General features: G+C 36.3%; 1 long non-coding RNA gene across 1 annotated transcript; it reads right to left on the reverse strand.

Annotated features, from left to right (window-relative positions):
- Positions 1 to 958: 958 nt before the first annotated feature.
- Positions 959 to 20,434, reverse strand: 1700003C15Rik (RIKEN cDNA 1700003C15 gene). Its single transcript, NR_045478.1, has 4 exons — positions 20,347 to 20,434; positions 8,559 to 8,778; positions 5,165 to 5,295; positions 959 to 1,228 (listed from the first exon to the last, which is right to left on the reverse strand). It is a non-coding gene; the product is annotated as an RIKEN cDNA 1700003C15 gene (long non-coding RNA).
- Positions 20,435 to 20,523: the final 89 nt, after the last annotated feature.

A 20,523-nucleotide genomic window follows, 5' to 3' on the forward strand; every position in this document is an offset into this window, starting at 1 on the left:
TAGTTGATTTTAATCAGGCAACCAAAGAAAGTATACCTTGTCAAGGCATCATCATGCAAAGGAAATCAACTCAGTAAATCATTTAAACTTTTAAATCCCTCAAGTTGTGCTCAGAGGCTGCTAGAATTTAAACACAGTATTTTCCCTTCAAAACGTAAATATATGTAGTGAAACCATGAGTTTGGTAATGCTCTTAAATGTAAGTTTTGGTGCCTGTCTTGGGAAAATTCCATCCTTAGATTCTTCTAGCACAAAAGTTTATAGTTTATTACAAGACTAGACTCTTAGTAAGCTCACTGGTCATTTCTTCTAGCTGGGGCATGAAATCTGAAAAATCAAGGCCAGAAGAACCACTTTGTACTGGTCTTTGTTCCATTGAGATACACAAAGTGGTAGCTGCATTAAGGCATTGAATATCAACTTAAGTTGATATTACCAAAACAGTTCCATAAAGTCCTGATTTTAAATTGATTAATATTATTGTGAGGTAGACATCTGAGGACAGCCTATGGTATGGATTTTGTATGCAGGAACAGACTGATAATAGAACAGGTATTATTGCCTCTATTCTATGCACAGTACTGCCTATGACAATTCTCTGCACTCCTTTTATTGTTCCATCACTGTGAGCAGTAATGTGGGTAACGGTGTCCAACATAATTTCTTCTGCTTAATATTAAAGAATTGACTTTTTGTGAGTAAATGTGCCATGGTGACTAACTTTACAACTGCCACCCCAGGATGAAAAGTACAGTAATAGTACTCATTTTACCATGAGGTATTATTGAAGTTTTGTTATTGCAATTTCTAACAATAATTATTTAGTGCTGATTATTTTGTTCTTGAATTCTGTATTGTCTGTATATCAAATGAATGATGAATTTCCATAACACTTTCTAAGGTTGTGATTACTAAATTTTTATAATGGGGAATATAATACTCAGATTCTAAGACAGATGGTGAGTAATAATTTATTTTCTGGTAATGTTTAACTGATGTTGAACATTTTAGGGGAAAAAACTAAGCAATTTGTGAAAAAAAATCACCACAAAGCTTGGCTGTGTGCTCCTTATATTAGAGTGCTGAGTACCATCTCTTAGGTTCTTGTGGTTTTGCATAGTCATTTAACGTAGGCAATGAGCTGTACATTTTCCTGGGGCAAAGTATCATCCTCTGGATATTCCTCCCCATGACTTTTCTTTTTAAATTGTGTACCAAATATTTTAATCTGCAAATTTAAGAAACACGGCACAATTATTCCTCTTTTTAGCTTGTAGGATTATCAAACTCAAGACAGTTTAAGACATTTTATTTTTTTAAAAAATGCTAGATGACAGTAAGGTCTGAGAAAATTTTGCATATGTAGCTCATTCTGGGATTTAATTTAATCCTAACTGGGTTTTCAAAAGATAATTACTCTAACTGTAAGCTTTAATAAAGCAAATAAGCACTGAAAGTGGGCAATTATAATTCTCCAAAACGATATGATTTACCAATAATCGTAAATTATGCATTATTTTGACACTATCTTCTTGTTTTGTTTTGTTTTCTTCAGTTTCATTGGGTTTTGCTTGTATATGTTGTTGGTAGCAAGGTAAAGGCAGAATGTCTGACATAGTTCATACCATAATATAAGGATATTTAGTTAAGTGCCAGAGCTCACCATCATATTCCAGCTTTGTGTTAACCCTTTATATTTACTTGTACTCAAACTACTGAATGAATTTCATGCCATAAACACAAATGTATTACAATTCCAAAAAGCTTAACAGACAAGTTAATACAGATGTATTTGGAATTAATTTAACAACTACAGAAGCATTTTGAAAAGAGCCTTTATATTTTGTAATGTAGAGCTACATATTAGCTAGGTTATTCTATTGAAATAGTATTAGAATTCACACTAGAAATGGTTAAAAAATGAAAGTAGTCTGAACAGTACTAATAAACTTTAAAGATAACAAAAGATTCTCAGCCATGCTAACATAGGACCAGATCAAATATATAGTCTTTATTTTCTTAAGTTTTACTCATAAGTCTTGAGGGCAGTTCTATCTCTTATATTACAAAGTTTTCAGCTGGAAAGTTTAATATTAAATTTTCATTGATTGACTTTCTAATAGTATTCCAATTCTAAAAAATTTTCCCTCTCTAACCAGCAATAGAAATAAGCTAAATTTCCAATATTTTTAAGATAGGAGGTTCTTTTTTTTCTTTCCTTGAAAACCCCTCCCCTGCTTGATAATAGTAGAGTTTTTGCCATGTGAGAAATAAAATTAGTAAGCTTGTTTTTATTTTATTTCCTTCAGATTTACAATTAAAATTAAGACATAGTCATTAAATATTACTACATGTTCTGTTTCTGAATGTATTATTCACTCATAATTTGAGTGGTCTAGTTTGCTTTTAGTATTGTATAATATCATAAGGGCAAACCAAGTGAATATTTTTGTTTGGTCTTGCCTAGTAGGACAAAAATGCATTGGTATGCTGAGAAGTTTCTGTGCTTCGTCGATCAATATCCATGTAGATTATGAAGACTGTTTTTCACCAAGAGGGAGAATTTGTTAGTTGTTTATCTGTACAATGTTTGTAATGTGTAATAAATAATTAATTAGTTAATTAATGAGACAGCCTCATATTTGGTCTTATGCTCATATATAAAACAACATATTTTACTTCCAAGTATCACAAATATTTTATGTAACCCTGGGTAGCTAGAGCATGGGGAACCATAAGCAAGTATTCTGCTATTTTCAGTCATGTTTTGATATAATAAAATTATTCTGTCCTAAAGAGATGGTGAAATGGCTAAGGGCACTTGTTACTCATGCAGGGAGTCTGGATTGATTTCCCAGCACTCATATGGTTGCTCAAAATCTTCTGTGAATAGAGTGCCAGAAGATCAAATGATATCTGTAACCATTGAGGGTACTGTATGTACAGGATGTGTGTACATACATTCAGAAAAAAATAAGTCATACCCATAAAGTAATAATAAATCTTAAAGTTTTAAATAGTTTCTTCTTCATTTGAGTATTTTTGGTAAAAATAAATTATTGTTATTGTTTTATTATTTTATAAATTAATGACAAATTACTAATATAAATAAATGAAAAGCCATGGATCCTTCGCATTTCTTATTATTGTTTGCAATGAGAACCACCTACTAACAGAGATATGATTTTGCTAGAAAGAAGAAAGTTTGGATCCTACTAAGCATTTGTGAAGATTTAAGGAGGGTACCATATATGTTTCTTGAAAAAGACTTGCTGTAGTGATTCACAATTTTGGGTATTAAAATCTTTCTACACCCTTATTCTGCAATGATCTTTCAACCTTAAGAGGAGGAGATGGAATATATACGTTCCAGTTAGTGTTGAGTCTTCCTTAGCCTCTTGTTCCCTCTATGCCTTGACCAGTTGTAGGTCTTTGTGTTGTTTCCTATCTATAAAACACTAAGAAAGATCTTCTTTGATGATAAGTTATTAGGAGTCAGTTTATTATATGCCCACTTGAACAGAATGATGGTAGTAGGCACTCCATAAGAACTATGAGCTGTCTACTACCGTTCTTTAACAATAATTCAGTGGAAAGTCAGAATTAATTTTAATCTCTTTATACAATGGAAATGCTAATCCAGGCCAGCAAAATGGCTCAATTGGCAAAGGTACTTCCTGCATTAAGAAAATTAAGTTCAGGCTTAGGATTTCTCAACCAAAGACAGTAGATACCTGCGTTATATTAACACATAGTTTTGAAGACTCATGAACATTAATTTTACTCTATTATTCACTAAATCATTTGACCCCATTTTTGGAAAATGTAAAAATAATTAAGGGAGATCATATACTGTGGGTTGAAATAATGATCACAATAAAGGTATGAGAAAAACTTTGCATTGCCACAATAGTGTACTTCATGCATATTAGAGTTGTGACCTAGCATGGAAATAGTCCTCTTGTGAGAGCTGGTACTTAGCAAGTAATACTTCAAAAGAAACACACTGTTCCTAGTGCTTCTTCCTCCTTTCTTAAGAGCTCTGTGGCCCTGTGGTGTGGCTTTCATTGATATTCTCCTTTACCAAAAAAGGGAAATGAGCAAAAGTTCCAGTAACTTGCTCATATCAATATACAACTCACTGCTGACCCGGGTTACAAGCATGGCTATCTCTCTGCTAGCAAGAATTTAGTTTTTATCACATCTGATTCCAGTTTCAATCAAGGCAGAGTTTTATCATATGTGAGGTGACAGAATAAAGCTGCATACCATCCAATTCAATATAGCAATTCAGTGCTTACAGAAAATATCTGAATACATTGCATCTTGAAATTAGTCAAAAAAATGTGTTCAAGCATAGGAGGAAATGTAACCTTCTCCAGGAAACATGAAAAGCCTTCAGAGTCCCTTGCTTTTAATGTCTATTAGGACAGTCCATTTATATCAGTCACTTTGTTTTAGCCAAAGAAGAGTTATACATCAGCTGCTGCCGTAAGATATAAACAATAGAGAATTGTTGTCACAAGTCAAATTCTGTGGCATTTCACCCTTAATCTTTCCCATGTATGGGACACATTCTCTTTCTATGAGAATATTAATCTCCTCAAGGTTGGCTACTTCTGCCTTCTCATTATAGTTAACTTTAGTCCTTGGCAAATTTGTCCAAATACTTCTGTTTCACCTTTTAGAAAAGTTCCATCTGGTAGTTGGTTGGGTTTTTGGGTTTTGTAGCATTTGCAATTTTATTGAAACTGTTTACATTTGATGGATTCAAAAATAATTAAAGAGAAATTAAAATTTTATAAGAAATATATGCTTTTGAAATAATTTTAAGATTAAATGGTATATGTAATCTATCTTTCCAGGAAAAAATAAAAACAACTACATAATTGTCGAATAAAATATAAATTTAATTTTGAAATGATCTTGATAGTTCACCACTGCTACAAAGTAGTCTCTGAAACTATACCAAATAAGAGATTTTTATATACCCATTTGTCCTAAATTTCACAGTATTTTCAAATGGCTTCCCAAAAATAGTATGAGTGGACCAAGCTCCACAGGTCTGTCAATGAAAGAATGACAAGTTAAATGGAAATTATGTAACTACTTCAAATATATATATATATATTTGTATATATATATATTCATATTTTTAACATACCTTATTAACTATTTATGGAAAGAAATTCACTATCCAAGCTGCATAGATCAGAGACAATGTATTTCAGAGTTGATGTTTGCTGCCCATTTGTTTCTCTGGTACTTTGTTTCTGAAGTGCTAGATTCTGGCTGCTGTAATGGAATACTGTTGAGTAGGTGATTTAGCAAGCAAACAGTTTTTTTCTTCTAAGTAGGTATGTATTCTATCAAAAAACAAGGGTTCTGAAGTAAAAAAGTATCTATTGAAAGCCATATTTCTGATCATAAATATTGCCTTACTGTTTCCTCAGGTGATAAAGGAAGAAAAGATAAAGAGAAACATTGAAAATAAGGAAAAAAGTGGGGGCCAATATATAAAAGGAAAGAAGAAAGAGAAGAGGGGAAGGGGATGTCAGAGGAGGCAAAGATGGTGAAGAATGGGAATAGGAGGAAACAAAAAAAGAAGGTAAGAAGGTAGGGAGGCAAGAGAATAAAGAAGAAAATGGAGACTAAAGGGTATATAAAGGAAGAGGCTAGAGGTATTGGAATAGACAGAACAAAAAAAACTGGAAGGAAGATGGTAGGGGAAGGAAGGAGAAAAGGAAGAGAATGAAAAGGGCAAAGGGAGAAGGAAGGAGATAAGTATGTGGAGAAAGGGAGAGGGTGAGAGAATAAAGGAAGAGTGGATGGAGAAAAAACTCTAAAGCACAGGAAGGGAAGGAGGGAGAGAGGAAGAGAGATCCAGGCAGAGACTGACAGAGACAGATAGAGACAAAGACAAACAGAGACAGGAGCATAAATAGAGACAGAGACAGAGAGAGGAACATAGACAGAGGCAGAGAGAGGAACATAGACAGAGACAGAGAGAGGAACATAGACAGAGGCAGAGAGAGGAACATAGAGACAGAGAGAGGAACATAGACAGAGACAGAGAGAGGAACATAGACAGAGACAGAGAGAGGAACATAGACAGAGACAGAGAGAGGAACATAGACAGAGACAGAGAGAGGAACATAGACAGAGGCAGAGACTTCTGTGCACCTTTGTGTAAAAGCAGGAAACTCATTCATCAAGTTTACCTTCATTGCCTAATTAACTCCCACTTTTTAAGTGTATAATTCATTACACAATGCACATGCATTCTAACTGTTTGATATTATGGTACCTGCATAGGCTTTAAAAGATATTTTATTAATTCCTTGAAAACTTTACATAATATATTGGGACATATGACTGCCCATCATTTAACACCCTTTCAACCCTCCTTTTCCTTCCTACCCAACTATGAGATGATTTCTTGGTTTTCGTCTTTCTCCAGTTTTTGATACTTAACTTACCTTGGAATAGAACCCTGTTCTGTTGTGTGGTGAGTCTACCAGGAGTCATAATATCAAAATATTAGCTTTTCCTCCTCAATAGCTAGGAAGAACTAATAGCTTCTCAGCTAGTGGTGAAATTACATACCAACTTTCCTCAAGTACACAATAGTTTTTCCTAGCTGGAATTTTTGCATACCTTATGTGTGCTGTCACATAATTGTGAATTCACATGTTTATTTTCCATGTGCTTGGAAAACAGTTTTCTTGATTTTATCTACAACCTTGGCCTTTCTAAGCTTTCTGGCCCACTTCTAGATAATTTGCTGGGCCTAAATATGACACATAAATGTCTGATTTACAGCTGAGTACTAGACAGCTTGTTTTATTCTTCCTGCTGAAATGCTCGAGGCTCTGTATTAACTACTACCTACTACAACAAATAGAGGCTTTTCTTTAGAGGTCGGAGAGACTCTGATCTACGGGTACAGGAGAAAGTCACTGGGAGTGGTTTTAATACTATATCTATTAAACAAAATAATAGTACTTCATTCTCCACTAGAAACTTTGACTTACCTAGCCACAAATTTTGTTGTACTTAATATTTCTAAGGTTAGGTTTGATCTCATGGAACAGGCCATTAATCCAAACATTTGTTTGGGTACTCCAGTGAAATGTATGTTACCATTCAAAGTGTGGGCCTAATTTGTCAATCCAGTCATTGTGGCTTTAAGAGCTCACATCTGGGTGAGGTTGAGGCTAACAGTTCTCCTCTAACAGCCTGCATAGCACTGAAGACAGTAGAGTTGAAGCTTGAAGTTGAGTACCAGATTAATGTCTACAGGTTCTATGATTCAAATATGTGATGTTTTAGCGTTAGGGTCCTAGTGTCAATTTCCAGAGGGTAGCCACTACTTGGAATATTCTCTAATTTGAGGAAGGGGGATGTCTTTATGAACCTATTTACTAACATTTCACCAAGAGGTGACCCATTCCTGCAACTGGGTATTTAATCTGGTAGCAGGGGAAATTACTTTTAATATGGCCTCCCCCATAAAATCTTTGCATGTATAGAAGGATATATTTTATGAAATTCTTATAGTAGCAGAGTTCCATGTGGCTTTTCCAAAAGACCATGAGTGTTAATTATTCCTCCGAATATTCCCTGTTTACCCTGTGATGTGTTTATAAAAAGTTAAGTAGAGAAGGAATATGTTCTATGGGGGTGTAGTCAGGTATGGGGGAAGGGGGTGTCACAGCAGGGCCATGACAAGGCATCCCTTCCCACTGAGCGACCAGCCATATGACCATATAGTATAGAATAGAGTTTATTCAGGGTATGGGGAGGGGAATTAAGAGAGTAGTAGAGTCAGAGAAAGGTAGAGAGAGAGTAGAGAAGTAGAAGCCAGTCATGACCACATGGAGGTGAGGCGGGGAGAGGGAAGAGTAAGGGAGCAATATCCCAAGAGAGCAAGAAAGGAACAAGAGAAGGAGGAGGGTATGAGCACACCTTTTTATAGTGGGTCAGGCCTACCTGCCTTTGCCAGGTAACTTTGGGGTGGAGTTTAGACAGAATGCTAACACCCTGCCTTCCAGTTCCTATCAAATCTAATGATTACAGTTCTATTATTGCCCTTAACTCTTTATACTACTGTGCTCTGTTTTCTGTCTTTCTGTTCCTCGTAAATAACCCCTGACTAAATTTCTAGACTATCCCTGTATTCCAAGTAGAACTTAGAGACCAAGTTTTTTGGGTTTAGACTCCATCTTATAGAACCTAACCCAAGTTTGAACTCAAGTAAACTAACAGGCCAGTGCCTGGCACCAGTTTCCAGGCACCCCCCCCCCCTGCCGCCGCCACCCCCCCCCCTGCCGCCACACACACACACACACACACACACACACACGACCTGTCTCTCCAGGTTATTCTCCCAACAAATTTGCACCTCCATATTACAAGCCCTCCCTGCCTAACAATCACCAGTCATGAGGAAAACAGAAGTTAAGTTTATGGTTTGGCTTCTAGCGCCAGCCAATTATGATGAAGACCATAGTAGCCCCACCCCCAATTACATGCTTAGCCAGACTAGAAACACTCACCCTTCTCTTGATATTTCCTATAAAACCTTGTCCTGAGGAGTGTTTGGGGCTTTTATCCACCGAAACCATCCTGTGTGTCAGCATGACTTAAGCCCGAGTTTGAACTTATGAATAAAGACTCTTGTGTGATTGGATCGGATCGGATCGGCACCTGATTGGTCTTTCGGAGTTCACAAATGCTTCTTGGTACTACAGAACATGAATCTCTGATGATCCAATGCTATCATCATGAAAGGAGAGAAAATACATGATTTCTGGGCCTGGGTTTCCTTGGTGGAAACAGAATGTAAATATATCACAGTCATCACAAAAAATTGAAGATTTCTGTCACTTTAGAAATTTCTTCTTGAGTTCTTTCAACTAATTTGCTCCCATATATTCACCTTTAAAAATTAGGAAGTTAATATCTGTGACAAAAAAAAATAATTTACATTTCCTATGTTGTCATGTAAAGTGATCACATGTTATCAGATAGTTGGCTTTGGCTTCGTTTGATTCCTGTTGTATTGGAGATCAGTGCACATTGTGGCTCATGTGTGAGGCAGCTGATTTCTGCTGATGTATTAGTCTTTCTACTTACATATTTGTCTGCATGTTGCTCCTACAATTGAAATATATTACAAATAAAGCAGTTGTAAATGTATGTGAACATCAGTGATACACATCTACTTTTATTTCCTTTTTGAAAATACCAAAATACATTTGGCTTTTAAAAGAAAGGTCAAAAAATATTGCCTAGTCACTATCTCATTTTGTTGCAGAATTCATCTTCATAGATGGTAGTGTGTTTTAACTATTGACATTTCACTGAGTGAGAAATGAAAGCTCTTTATGGATTTAAGTGTAACTCTCTTGATACACACAGAAACTTATTTTTCAAATTTCACAAATTTATAGTAATACTTACTTCAATTTTATATTTCATTTAAGACTATAAATTATATTTACTTTTCTTGATTAATTATATAATTGGAGATTGTATCACTAATTATGATTCCCAAGATGACAATAATATTTAAAATTAATGTTGTGTATCATTCCCTGATACTTAAATTTCCCATTTATATTAATAAAGGCATATCATCCCATTTACCTTATTGTTAACTTTTATGATTATGGATAATTCTATTGAATTATTTCTTTTTATACCATAAGTCCTATGTGACATGTTTATTATTGTTACTTTAAGTTACAGTGAGTCATTTAGTAACATTTGTTTAAGAAATAAGTAACTTTTGTGCAAGCATTTATTTACTATTATCTTCAGATAACATACTGTCTGAGCTTTCATTTTTCTGAAAATGACTATTCAAATGCAATTTTGATATATGTTCGTTTTAAATGTATATCTATGTCTATCACTGTCATATATATATAATGAGATATATCATCTCATTATAAAATATATAAGTCATTATAAACTATATAAAATTTAAATATATATACAATATATAAGTCATATATATATAAGTCATATATATGCATATATGTATATATGTATATATATATATATATATATATATATATATATATATATATATAAAGACTCTTGTATGATTGTATCAGATCCTCTCCTGATTGGTCTTTCAGAGTTCACAAATGCTTCCTGGTACTACAGAACATGAATATCTGATGATCCAATGCTATATAAAATATATATATATAAGTAAAAAATATATATATAAAAGTAAAATATAGAGCCGGGCATGGTGGCACATACCTTTAACCACAGCACATGTGTGGCAGAGGCAAGCGGATTTCTGAGTTTGAAGCCAGCCTGGTCTACAAAGTGAGTTCCAGAACAGCCAGGGCTATACCTAGAAACCCTGTCTAGGGGAAGAAATATATATACAAGAGAGAGAGAGAGAGAGAGAGGGAGGGAGGGAGGGAGGGAGGGCAGGAGGGGAGGAGAGAGAGAGAGAGAGAGAGAGAGAGAGAGAGAGAGAGAGAGAGAGAGAGAGAGAGAGATGACTTTAGGTTGTGGTTCTATCTGCATTTCAGCTTTACTTTCATAGGCATATTAACTTAAGGTTCTATGAGCCTAGGGTGGATGTTACTTCGCCAAAAACCATGCCTGAAAAGAATAAAGTAGGTGGGAAAGTTCTCCAGATGAATTTTTCCATTTTCATCTGAAGTATAAAAGGCTTTTCCAGAAGCCCTTGCAGCAGATTTCCTCTTAAAATGCAGTCACCAGAACAGAGCTTCACAGTTACTACTGGGTTAGGTCAGACTGGAAAATTTAGAATCTGACTTTCCACCCTTTGCCATATGACAAAATAAACGGTTTTCAGTATGAATTTAGCCTCACACATCAATTATATTTGTCTCAATAGGGAAAGGAAGAAATTATCTCAAAGATATCCATTTCAGACTCATGGAGAATCTACTGGGTCCAAGATGTCAATAGCAGCTTTAATTATCAGATCATGTTTACATTGATACATTGGGAGCCTACAAGCATATCAAGTTCAGTTGTCTGTTTCTTTCTACTTAAATTTTAGAGCATATTTTCTCATTTTATTTCATTTATTACCATTTCCCTTACAATTCTAAACTATATTATGCTCCGTTTTTTCTACCATTAAGACTCTGCTTCTTCAATCCCACTAAAATTAGGGACTAGACAAGGCTGCCCACTTTCTCCCTACCTTTTCAACATAGTACTTGAAGTATTAGCCAGAGCAATTCGACAACAAAAGGAGATCAAGGGGATACAAATTGGAAAGGATTAAGTCAAAATATCACTTTTTGCAGATGATATGATAGTATATATAAGTGACCCTAAAAATTCCACCAGAGAACTCTAAACCTGATAAACAGCTTCGGTGAAGTAGCTGGATATAAAATTAACTCAAACAAGTCAATGGCCTTTCTCTACACAAAGGATAAACAGGCTGAGAAAGAAATTAGGGAAACAACACCCTTCTCAATAGTCACAAATAATATAAAATATCTTGGCGTGACTCTAACTAAGGAGGTGAAAGATCTGTATGATAAAAACTTCAAATCTCTGAAGAAAGAAATTAAAGAAGATCTCAGAAGATGGAAAGATCTCCCATGCTCATGGATTGGCAGGATCAACCTTGTAAAAATGGCTATCTTGCCAAAAGCAATCTACAGATTCAATGCAATCCCCATCAAAATTCCAACTCAATTCTTCAACGAATTAGAAGGAGCAATTTGCAATTCATCTGGAATAACAAAAAACCTAGGATAGCAAAAAGTCTTCTCAAGGATAAAAGAGCCTCTGGTGGAATCACAATGCCTGACTTCAGCTTTACTACAGAGCAATTGTGATAAAAACTGCATGGTACTGCTATAGAGACAGACAAGTAGACCAATGGAATAGAATTGAAGACCCAGAAATGAACCCACACACCTATGGTCACTTGATCTTCGACAAGGGAGCTAAAACCATCCAGTGGAAGAAAGAAAGCATTTTCAACAATTGGTGCTGGCACAACTGGTTGTTATCATGTAGAAAATGCGAATCGATCCATACTTATCTCCTTGTACTAAGGTCAAATCTAAGTGGATCAAAGAACTTCACATAAAACCAGAGACACTGAAACTTATAGAGGAAAAAGTGGTGAAAAGCCTTGAAGATATGGGCACAGGGGAAAAATTCCTGAACAGAACAGCAATGGCTTGTGCTGTAAGATCGAGAATTGACAAATAGGACCTAATGAAACTCCAAAGTTTCTGCAAGGCAAAAGACACCGTCAATAAGACATAAAGACCACCAACAGATTGGGAAAGGATCTTTACCTATCCTAAATCAGATAGGGGATTAATATCCAACATATATAAAGAACTCAAGAAGGTGGACTTCAGAAAATCGAATAACCCCATTAAAAAATGGGACTCAGAACTGAACAAAGAATTCTCACCTGAGGAATACCGAATGGCAGAGAAGCACCTGAAAAAATGTTCAACATCCTTAATCATCAGGGAAATGCAAATCAAAACAACCCTGAGATTCCACCTCACAACAGTCAGAATGGCTAAGATCAAAAATTCAGGTGACAGCAGATGCTGGCAAGGATGTGGAGAAAGAGGAACACTCCTCCATTGTTGGTGGGATTGCAGGCTTGTACAACCACTCTGGAAATCCGTCTGGCGGTTCCTCAGAAAATTGGACATAGTACTACCGGAGGATCCAGAAATACCTCTCCTGGGCATATATCCAGAAGATGCCCCAACTGGTAAGAAGGACACATGCTCCACTATCTTCATAGCAGCCTTATTTATAATAGCCAGAAGCTGGAAAGAACCCAGATGCCCCTCAACAGAAGAATGGATACAGAAAATGTGGTACATCTACACAATGGAGTACTACTCAGCTATTAAAAAGAATGAATTTATGAAATTCCTAGCCAAATGGATGGACCTGGAGGGCATCATCCTGAGTGAGGTAACACATTCACAAAGGAACTCACACAATATGTACTCACTGATAAGTGGATATTAGCCCCAAACCTAGGATACCCAAGATATAAGATACAATTTGCTAAACACATGAAACTCAAGAAGAATGAAGACTGAAGTGTGGACACTATGCCCCTCCTTAGAAGTGGGAACAAAACACCCATGGAAGGAGTTACAGAGACAAAGTTTGGAGCTGAGATAAAAGGATGGACCATGTAGAGACTGCCATATCCAGGGATCCACCCCATAATCAGCATCCAAACGCTGACACCATTGCATACACTAGCAAGATTTTATCGAAAGGACCCAGATGTAGCTGTCTCTTGTGAAACTATGCTGGGGCCTAGCAAACACAGAAGTGGATGCTCACAGTCAGCTAATGGATGGATCACAGGGCTCCCAATGGAGGAGCTAGAGAAAGAACCCAAGGAGCTAAAGGGATCTGCAACCCTATAGGTGGAACAACATTATGAACTAACCAGTACCCCGGAGCTCTTGACTCTAGCTGCATATGTATCAAAAGATGGCCTAATCGGCCATCACTGGAAAGAGAGGCCCATTGGACACGCAAACTTTATATGCCCCAGTACAGGGGAACGCCAGGGCCAAAAAGGGGAGTGGGTGTGTAGGGGAGTGGGGGTGGGTGGGTATGGGGGACTTTTGGTATAGCATTGGAAATGTAAATGAGCTAAATACCTAATAAAAATGGAAAAAAAACAAAAAAACAAACAAACAAATAAAAAAACACTCTGCTTCTTTACTTCTGTGTCTCATAGATTCTGTTCACTAGTTTTTCTATATATCTTTCATTTTCCCATGCACAGTTTTACTAAATTATTTTTCAATATTACATATTGTCATCTATAATTTTTCAGACCTCATCCTTAATAAAAATGTCAATGCTTAACAGATCTTTTGGAAAACAACATATCAAATTCAAAACACCTGCTTCTGAAGACTAGGCTTTGAGGTCATTGTCAATTTTTGTTTCAATCAGCTGTAAACAAAACAAAAGTATCAAGGTATGAAGTGGGGTTCCTATCTATGGTGGTGTGAATAATAATGGCCCCATAGATTCATACATTTAAACAATGGACCCAGTTAGTGGGACTCTTTGGGAAAGAGTTGTGGCTTTGTTGGAGGACATATGTCACTGGCAGTGAGCTTTGAAGTTTCAAAAAAACACATCATGCTCTGTTAGCTTCTCTCTCTCTCTCTCTCTCTCTCTCTCTCTCTCTCTCTCTCTCTCTGCGCAAGTTAGTGTGTCTTCTGTGGTTTTCTCTGTCTCTACCTGTCTCTGTCTGTCTCTCTGTCTGTGGTCCACTCTTTGTCTCTTTCTGTGTCTCTCTGTCATTCTCTGTCTCCTGTCTCTCTGTCTCTGTCTCTCTCTTTCTCCGTCCTACTTGCAGATAAGATGTAAATTACTAGCTACTTCTGTAATACCATGCCTATGTGGCTAGTGTCATCTCCTCCAATATGATGATCATGGATCCTGCTTCTAAACTCTAAATTCCAATAAACACTTTTTTTTGAAAAGTTGCTTGATCATAATGTCTCTTCACAGAATTAGAAATGTAACTAAGGTACTATGTATAAGGAATTTCTTTTTTTTTTTTTTTTTGGTTTTTCGAGACAGGGTTTCTCTGTGTAGCCCTGGCTGTCCTGGAACTCACTTTGTAGACCAGGCTGGCCTCGAACTCAGAAATTCACCTGCCTCTGCCTCCCAAGTGCTGGGATTAAAGGCGTGCGCCACCACGGCTGGCTGTATAAGGAATTTCTTGTCTATTTTATTATAAATAATTCCGAAATTTGAAAATTAAAAACAATGTAAAATCTTTACTGGATTAAGGCCTTCTGTCATTTGACAATAACTTTCATTTTTACCGTTCATATAAATATTTATTTTGCCACCCATAGAATATTAGTACAGACATTAAAATGCTTTAGTTCTGGATATTTGTTTGCTTTCTTTTAAATGTGAACTAGTAAGTAACAATATTACTGGTGTATGTACAGCAGACCATTTATTTTTGGTTGAGATGTTTCAACAAATGTCAAGAGACAAGTGTGATATAATAATCTACCAAGACAATAAGAAAATTGAGATCATGGGTTTCAGAGGAGAACACTTTTCTCTCATTCTAACTGCAGACAAACATGACTGAACATTGACTGAACAATGGCCATGGTGTTTTACGGTTTCTAAATCAATTATCAATAAGTCTATGAGGTGTAAAATAGAGGGAGCTGGTGTACAGTTTTTCAGGGAGCAGAGAATGATGCTAAGTAATCAGGACTACTGATTGAAGGAAAGAATTACTTTATAAAAATGAGAAGTGAAGTTCTTAGCATCTTTCTTCCAGAAAAGCTATTTCAAATTTACTTATAGTAGTTGTAGAGTGTTATAAATTAGATATTATAAATGGGAATGTTTATATAACCTGAAAATTTAATATGATATAGAATCACCTTGAAGTAAAGATATTAGACTAATCTGTATTAGGTTATAAGGATTAGGTTAATTAAGATAGACTAACCTGGTTAGTTCATGTTGTTGTTCCACCTATAGGGTTGTAGACAGCTTCAGCTCCTTGGGTACTTTCTCTAGCTCCTCCACTGGGGGCCCTGTGTTCCATCCTATAGATGACTGTGAGCATCTACTTCTGTATTTGCCAGGCACTGGCATAGACTCACACGAGACAGCTATATCAGGGTCCTTTCAGAAAAATCTTGCTGACATATGCAATAGTGTCTGGGTTTGGTGGCTGATTTGTGGGATGTATCCCCAGGTAACTAACCAGTACCCCCCAGAGCTTGTATCTCTAGCTGCATATGTAGCAGAAGATGGCCTAGTCGGCCATCATTGGGAAGAGAGGACCCTTGGTCTTGCAAACTTTATATGCCCCAGGACAGGGGAATGCCAGGGCCAAGAAGTGGGAGTGGGTGGGTAGCAGCACAGGATGTGGGGAGGGTATGGGGAACTTTCAGGATAGCATTTGAAATATAAATGAAGAAAATATCTAATAAAAATAGAATAAAATACATTAGAGAAAACAAAAAAGAAAAAAAAAAGATAGAATAACCTCCTCTCACTGTGGGAGAAATGACTTTATCAGATAGGATCCCACACTGAAAAAAGAGAAGTAAGATAGCAAAACACAATAAGTCATTTCGGTGTCACGACTTCCTGACCACAGTTTCATGAGTGGCCAACTGCCTGAGATTTCTGAGTCCATGACCTCTCTGCCTTGATGATGCACTGCACCTTTGAATTTCAAGCCAAATTAATCCCTTCATTCTTTTTTATTGTATATAGTTTTTATGACCCTGAAATGATAAAGTAATTGTATATCATATCTCCCCTTCCCTTTCCTCCATAAACTTCATCTTCATACCTACTCTTTTTCAAATTCATGGGCTCTTTTTGTGTTAATTGTTATTGGCCTTAGTGTGGGGTAATGGTGGTATTCTTTAATACATAAATACAGCTTGATCAGTCTCTAGTAACTGATGTTACTTTTTATATGAGTTTTCGTGGCATTAAATAACCAGTTGGTGTTGTATTCCCTTGAAAGGCCATTCTCTCACTTTCAACATCCCTTAGTTGGCATGAATTCTTTCTCTAGGGTTGAGGCCTCCTGAGACTTCTCCCTTCGACAGCTTACATCTGTCGGTTGTCCTTGTTCAGATTATGTATAGGCAGCCATGCTGTTGAGGCTTACTGGTGTAACTTTTCTAATAGTTTAAGGAGGCAAAGTCTGCTAGAATTGCTCTACCCCCTCTTCCACGATGAAATGCCCAAGCTATTGAAAAAAAATATGAAAAGATAAAGGAAAAATGTGTTTTGTATCTGAATTTTATGCAGAGTAAGATGTACACAACAGAGCACAAGACCTTCAAATTTGACCATTAATTCAAATATGTAATTTATTTTTTAATTATAACGCCTGTCTGTGTATAAAGGATTGGCATCACACCTCCTAAAGAAATCATACAAACATACAGAAAACCCATGAAAGATTATACAGTGTCTTGGATAAACATAAGTAATAACCCCAATGAACTCTAATCTCACACTTGTTAAAATAGCCATAACCAAGAAGATGTAAGACTGACATGTGTATGCATACCTCATGTGACAGAAGAAATATTTGCCACCAACTGCTTTCTGATAAGACTACGTAGATATTTCAAAGCAATGCTATGAAATTATTTTTTTCTTAGTTGTTTATAAACCTTACCTCTATATCTTGAAAAACTTGACTTCAAAATAATGAATTCATGTTTTAGATAAATTCTGCTGCAATACACTAGCAAAATGAAATTCACATGTGCTGGTAATAAAATTACAAGAAAATTTAAAACACTAAAAAGGTACTTCAGAAAACAAAATTAAAATTTACATAAAGGCCAGCACTCCAACGACCAAATAAATACCAAAAAAATTGAAATTGGCATGTCCAATTGATGTTTACTCACCATCCCCACTGTGTCATTTTACCCAATTGCCAAGATCTAAACACAAACTCAGAAATGAAATAGTAAATAGATTTTACTCTATATAATGTAGTATTTTCCGTAATAAAACAAGTGTGTCTAAAAGTAGATGTTGTATCAGTCAACAATAATAAAAAAGAAGATGATAGATAGATAGATAGATAGATAGATAGATAGATAGATAGATAGATGGAAAAATGATAAATAACAAATACATTCGATAGATTTTTTCAAGATTCAAATTTACAGGTTTCTTGATGAAAGGATTTTTTTTTTCAAAAATGTTTTCAAAGTATAATTTTAACATTATTTGAATGTATCTACCAGAAGGCTGCTTGGAGATCTGAGTAGCTTGAGAATCTAATGGTCTTAGTGAAAAGGAGTCAATGTATTGATGACAAAGAAGTAATTGATGCTCCTTTCCTAATAGGTCCATTAAACTAATATAGCCATCCGGACTAAAATAATTTAATATTCTTTATTCTGGGTAAAACCGCAAGAGGATGCATACATTTTCCATGATTCAATTTATCATCAACATGAAATGGACAATTCTTTCATTTGCATTGATTGTCTTGTGCTTTTCAGTTAAAGTTCAGGAAGAAGAGAGGTAAAGACAAACGAAACAAAAATGATATGTCACTTCTTTGGATGTCTGTCAGTGAGCCATGTGGATTTCCTCTAAAAATTCGAAAGACAATCACTCCATTGAATATTACTCTCACAATAGTTACAAATAATATAAAAAAATTTGGTGTGATTCTAACCAAAATATTTCGAATATTTTTCTTGGGATTTTGTTATTTCAAATGAATTTGCAAATTGCTCTTTCTAACTCTATGAAGAGTTGAGTTGGAATTTTGATGGGGATTGCATTGAATCTGTAGACTGCTTTTAGTAAGATGCCCATTTTTACTGTTAATTACACTGACCCATGAGCTTGGGATGTTTTTCCATCTTCTGGGTTCTTCTTCAATTTCTTTCTTCAGGGATATGAAGTTCTAGTCATACAGATCTTTCACTTGCGAAAGATATTGTTAACAATAAATGAAATTCTGGGGGAATCACACCATCTCTGACCTTAAGCTGTATTACAGAGTAATAGTAATAAAACTTCATGGTATTGGTACAGAGACAGGCAGGTACAGAATTGGAACAGAACTGATGACCCTGAGATGAACCCACACACCTATGGTCACTTGATCTTTTACAAAGCAGCTAAATCCAGCCAGTGGAAAATAGACAGCATTTTCAACATATGATCCTAGTTCAATTGGCAGTCAGCATGAAGAAGAATGCAAATTCATCCATTCTTATCTCCTTGTACAAAGGTCAAGTCCAAGTGGATCAAGTATCTCCACATAAAACCAGATTTGCTGAATCGAATAGAAGAGAAAGTGGGGAAGACCCTGGAATACTTGAGCACAGGAGAAACTTTCTGAATGGAAAAACAATGGTTTATGTTTTAAGATCAACTATCAACAACTGGGACCTCATAGAATTAAAAAGCTTCTGGAAGAAAAGAACACTGTCAAAAGGACAAAATGGGAATCCACAGATTGCGAAAAGATCGTTTAAACCTCTACATCTGATAGAGGTCTCATATCTAAAATATACAAAGAACTAAAGAAGTTAGACTCTAGAGAACTGAATAACCCTATTAAAAAGTAGAATACAGAGCCAGAGAATTGTCAACGGATGAATCACAAATGGCTGAAAAACACTTAAATAAATGTTCAACACTCTTAGTTATTAGGAAAATACAAATGAAAACAACCTTGAGATTCCACCTCAAACAAGTCATATTGGCTAAGATCAAATATGAAGGTGACAACAGATGTTGAACAGGCCCTGGAGAAAGAGAAACACTCCTCCACTGCTGGTAGGACAGCAAGCTGGTAAAACCACTTTGGAAATCAATCTGGTGGTTCCTGAGAAAGTTGGAAATAGTTTTACCTAAAGACCCAGCAATACCGCTCCTAAGCATATACCCAAAAAATATTCCAACGTATAACAAGGACTCCTGCTCCAGTATATTTGTAGCAGTCTTATGTAAAATAGCCAGAAGCTGGAAACAACCCAGATTTCCCTCAACAGAAGAATGGATACAGAAAATGTGGTACATTCACAGAATGGAGTACTAGTCAGCTATTAAAAACAATGACTTCATACAATTCGAAGATAATTGGAAGGAGACTAGAAAATATCATCCTGAGTGAGGTAAAACAGACACAAAAGAACACACATGTATGTATTCACTGATAAGTGGATATTAACCCAAAAATCACAATGCTCATGATACAACCCACAGAACATATGGTGCTTAGAAGGAAGACCAGAGTATGGATGCTTCAGTCCTTCATTAAGGGGAGAACAAATGATCATATGAGATGGAGGTAGAATGGGACATAGGAGAGACAGAGGAAGGGAAGGAAATAAGGGGGTGGGGGCAAGTATAAGGTACTGAAAGGGAGGGGAGACAGGTACAAAGGGCTAAGAAAAAAAAAGTATGAAAAAAAAAGGGTCAGGAAATTGAACAAAAATATGTAGGGGTTGTGGGGTGAGGAACAGAGGATAGCCTCTTGTGGGTCTCAGACATCAGGGAATCGTGAGGCTCCCAAGACACAAAGGGGATGACTTTAGCAGACATGCATAGTGAAGGGGAAGATAAAACCTGTAGAGACCAACTCCAGAGGATAGCTGTGCCTCTGCCTACCCCCACCCCGATATTGCCCTCTGTCAAGGGTTGGTTACACCCACCCATCTCAAAGTTTTTAACCCAGAAATGTTCCTGAGCAAAGGAAGAACAGGGACAAGAAATGAGGCAGAGACTGAAAGAAGGGCCATCCAGGGACTGCCCTACCTGGGGATCCATCCTGTCTGCAGAAACCAAAGCAGACACTGTTCCTGTGGTCAAGAGGTGCTTGCAGACAGGAACCTGGAGTGGCAGTTCTTTGGGAGGTCTGGCCAGCAACTGACAGTTGGAACCAACCATTAGACTGAGCTAACAGAACTCCTTGGGGGAGCTTGGGGAAAAACT

Source organism: Mus musculus, chromosome 5, assembly GCF_000001635.26.
Source record: "Mus musculus strain C57BL/6J chromosome 5, GRCm38.p6 C57BL/6J".
Classification (NCBI taxonomy): domain Eukaryota; kingdom Metazoa; phylum Chordata; class Mammalia; order Rodentia; family Muridae; genus Mus; species Mus musculus.